The following is a 5,000-nucleotide window of genomic DNA, read 5'->3' on the forward strand; positions in this document are numbered from 1 at the left end:
TGATTGTGGTTCAGTTCACCGGCGGGAATACATCAATATCACATGGACTGCACATCAGCTGCGAGACAAAGGTCATCCTATGTGGGGAACAAAAAAGAAAGCATGCAGGATATAGAAGACGTACTGTAGCTCGACAGTGTTTCCAGTTTGTTGCTTCATGTGAGAGGGAAGGGAGGTGTGATTTGCCTTTTAACATCTCACTGGTGGAGGTTATTATTGCCTTTGTTTTAACACTCCACACTGGACATGGACATTATATTATTTTGTAGAAGCACTTTTTGCATTTCATTAATAAGTAATAATAATAATAACGCTTTATTTATATAGCACTTTTCATACAACACATGCAGCTCAAAGTGCTTTACAGAATGACACATCACAAGTTAAAAACAAGAAATTCCCCTCAGATTATTTGTTAAGAACTTTAAAAGGTACACACAGCAAAACATAACATCTGACCAAAGGCCTGTACTACGAAGCTGGATTTTCGCTTAGCCGGCTGACTTCAGGGAAAACTCGGGCTTTCCGGTCCTACGACGCTGGTTCTCTTTTTAGCGGGCTAGATCTCCATGGTAACTTATGCTGAGCGGCTAACCTCCTCGGGAGGAGGTTAGGTTGCAGGCTAAGAGATCAACTCAGTGAAAGCACCCCCTGCTGACCAATCAGAGCTCCGTGTGCGGAGTTTAAAGCTATCAAGTCATATTACAGGATAGAGGAAATACAGAAAAACTGCCGTTGCAGGAAAGACGGCCGGCAAAAATCAACTGACTGTGTGAACGTGAAAATGAATAGAATATCCCCTCCCATCTTCAGAGCAATCTGACTATTATAACATTAGCGTTAAGAAAGCTTACTTAAATATCTGCCACGACATAAGTAACCGGATCAGAGTAACATTAAGTACAGTCCGCGGCACTGTGAGTGCAGACGTCGATGTGTCCCATTATCATTCATATCATATCACATCATAATGTATCATATATTTCCTTATCTGAGTCAGCTTCTTGAGCCGTATCTGGCCGTGCAACACTCACAGTGTCACATACTGTATGCAGAAGTATTATTTTAAGCAACACATTCAGTTGACGAAACACTCGAGTCAAATGTAATTAAAGTCAGATCCACTCGTGTCTTGGACGGGGCAGTGATTTCATAAACCTGTTAATGTACGCATTCAAACACTTATTCTTTTACCAGCTGTATTCACCTTGCAGGTGCAGCTATGTGGCTTTTATCCTGGATAAAGTGTTTAAGTCATGGATGTTTAAAGTTTAACTTCTTCATATTTGACTAATATTATAGTTGACTTTTCATTCAGGAAGTATGACGCTGCGCTGTCAGTACGCTTGTCCGTGTTTGTGATTGGTGGAATGCTCCAAATACCACCCCTTTCATGTGAACGTGCACCTAACTAGATAGGACACGGCTGGCTTGAGCGATCCACTTGATAACCAGCGTCGTAGTACCGTTTAGCGAGAGCGCGTATGTTTTGGATTGGGCCAACCGGCTAACTCAAACATAGGTTAGGAAAATCCTGCTTCGTAGTACAGGCCTCTGGCCAACAGACACAAGGAGGTAAAACGTGTGACAACGAAAAACAAATAAAAAAAAAACAAATAATGGTTTCTCTCTGACAGGTAAGACATAAGACAACTGAGTCGATGCAACAATATATTTTTTATATTTTTCGATCATTAACCTCTAATTGTTAGATATGTGTTCATGTGCAATAGCAACTATAATATTTACAGTGGCGACTCGTCATTAGGCACAGCCCCACCTAGTGTCAGCAGAAAGTAATGCAAATAATAATTATAAAAATATGCAAAAACAATATATGTTAAAATATATTTTAAGATCATGTTTAATCATCTGATTTGTCTGTACATTGCTGTTTTAGTCTGTGTCTTCTAATTAGTGTCTACAGTGTGCCTATTGAGCCGTTTTGAGCGACGTGGGTCAAGCCCCGATCAAGCCCCTCTCTCTCACTGTAAGTGAATGGGTGCTGTAAAAACTACACTGCGCATGCTCAGAGTTTTTTTCTATTCAATGTGTGCGGAAAAAAAAAATCACCATAGGGGCACTGTGCTGACATACCTACCAAACGTCATCTCATAATTCAGAGAGCTGATTGGCTGTAAGTACGTGTGCTACGAAAAGTGTAGTTTTCACCCTGTAGTGAAGAGGAGACGAGAGAGAGCAGCGTATAGCGATTAAAATCAGTGAAATGGAAAGAAAATGAATGAAGTTGACCATCTACTTCAGCTTTGGTAAGTTCATTTCATGTCAGATCTTTTGTTGATTCGGTGTTCTGCCTATCGGCTATTGCTATGATAGATCGATTGATATTGTGACCTCGGTGATGAGTGTCTGTGTTTTCCTTATACGCCCCCCCCCCCCCTCTATCGGAACCATGGATAGCCTACACCTATTTGTTTACGTGTTGAAAAAAGCACCAGAAGCTTATATATACACATCTAAGTTGTTCGTGCCCCACCACTTTTGTACATATAAAAACGCCACTGAATATTTAGCAGGTCATGCTATGGTTACTAGAAGTAAAACTAACACAGAAGTCCTAAAGGTGGGACGCATCACAGTTTAGACCTAGCCGACAGTAGCCTATTAGGCTACATTAGCAGCTTTGTGTTTCCATATTTTCAAGTGAGTAAAAGTTACTTTATGTGTATAGAGATGTCTAATGAACGTGAAAGTGTAACAAACTATCAGTAATGCAGTATGAGATTTCTATCATATTTCTATTTCTATCGTAGTCTTACCGGTTTAATAATGAGTGCTGTGTAAAACAATGCTTTCCCTAAACTAACGCCAGAAGCTTAACCACCTGTAGCTAAATAAAGATATGTATTTGTGCTTAATATTGTCAGTATGTGTGTTTTGCGTGCTTTCTGATATTTTAGGTTCTATGTTAGTTTAAGAAAGTAAATGAATGTTTAAATGGATGCATCACTTATTACGGGCCGTCTCCACAGCAGCGTTAAAAAAATCTTGGAGGTGGGCGTATCTGAAGCTTGAGGATTTTTTGCGAGCAACCAATCACATGAATCTCCCGCCCGCGACATACGAAGCAAAAAAGCCCGAAGTAAACTGGATATAAACTCCCCAAAACAGGCGAAAACATACCACTGTCTCTGCCACCTCCCTCCATGCCTGGCTCCTCCGGTTTATATCCCGGTAGGTCTGGTCATAAAGCACCGGGTGATTGATTCGCTACCGCTAATTTCTCCTCCATTTTTTGGAATATGAGGAAATGACCTGCGGTATTTCTCTCCCAGCATACACGCCGTTTGATTGGCTAGAGCTTGAACTGTCAGATTTGCGTACACGGGATTTGATTGGCTGACGCTTCCACCTCAGCCTCAAAAGTTGAACATTGTTCAACTTTGAATCCTCAAAATCCTGAAAATCTCCGCTCGCCTGCCCACAAAGCATTTCGGCGAAAAGTGAGGGAAAGTGACGTCACCCCATTCAAAGTGAATGGGCAGAAGCGTTTCAAGATTTTTTAACGCTGCTGTGGAGACGGCCCGTTAGACCTAGCCTATGCATTTCTGTATTGTGAGAACGAAATGAAGAATAAGGAATTCATTTTATCGCATGCACGCCTGGATATCCCTTTTGTTTCCAAGTGTGAATGCTTATTTCATATGTGTGGTATTAACATTTCTAGTTTCTGCCTCTCTTTCCTGTCTTAAGTGGGAACGAAAGCTGCTCTGACAAGGTAAGAAAGATAATTAGAGGGAGCAGAAAGTGTGCTTGTAAGTGCGAGAGAGAAAGCGAGAGGTACGAGAGCACGGTAGATGTGGACAGTTTAACAAGGGGCAGAAAAGATGATTTTCTTTGGGGTCAGTGAAGCGTTGAAAACATGCTCTGAGGGTGGTGAAACTCGACCTCTATTCCTCTCCACTTCGTCTGGATGCTGTGTAGGAGCCATGTTTAGAGGTCATATCTCAGCATCCAGGCCTCTCTGCGAGGTGATGGAGAAGAAACAGTATGGTTGAGAAAAGCAGTAGAACAGGAGGAAAGGACAAAGAGAACGAAAAGGAACACAGAAAGAGTTTTAATATCATGTATTTAGAGGAAAAATGCCAATATGATCTCCTATAAATAGAACATTTCACATATTTGTCACGTTTAGGTAGCGTTAAACTGTGGAATTCTTTACCAAATGATTTAAAGGGCATATGAACATCTTTAGGTTTAACATTTTTTATAAAAGATTGATACATGGATATGCAGTTATGGCATTTAGCTTGTGATAAGGGTCTTTGTTAAAATGGATTCTCTGTCTGTTACTTTAGATGAAAATAAGGAGCCCCTCCCCACGCCCCTCTGAGAGATATTTGGTTAAAAAGAACACCATGGTGCTCTAGGAGGAGATTCAGGGGATAAGGTGGGGGGGGGGGGTTACCTTGGTTGGTGATTGGCTAATGGTTACACAAGCCAAAAAATCGTTATGACATCATAAAGTGTCCAGAATCTGATCAGCTCATTTTCAGACAGGTTTTTATATAAATGGATCAGGACAAAAAGAGAGAGAATCTTTGTTCCTGAAACTTTCGGAGTCTCTTTACACAGAGGGGACACATGTTGATGAAGAAGAGACATGAAGAAGAGGGGACACATGTTGATGTAGAAGAGACATGAAGAAGAGGGGACACATGTTGATGTAGAAGAGACATGAAGAAGAGGGGGGACATGTTGATGTAGAAGAGACATGAAGAAGAGGGGACACATGTTGATGTAGAAGAGACATGAAGAAGAGGGGACACATGTTGATGTAGAAGAGACATGAAGAAGAGGGGACACATGTTGATGTAGAAGAGACATGAAGAAGAGGGGGGACATGTTGATGTAGAAGAGACATGAAGAAGAGGGGACACATGTTGATGTAGAAGAGACATGAAGAAGAGGGGACACATGTTGATGAAGAAGAGACATGAAGAAGAGGGGACACATGTTGATGTAGAAGAGACATGGAG

The sequence above is a fragment of the Trematomus bernacchii genome, unplaced genomic scaffold (genome assembly GCF_902827165.1).
Source record: "Trematomus bernacchii unplaced genomic scaffold, fTreBer1.1, whole genome shotgun sequence".
NCBI lineage: Eukaryota > Metazoa > Chordata > Actinopteri > Perciformes > Nototheniidae > Trematomus > Trematomus bernacchii.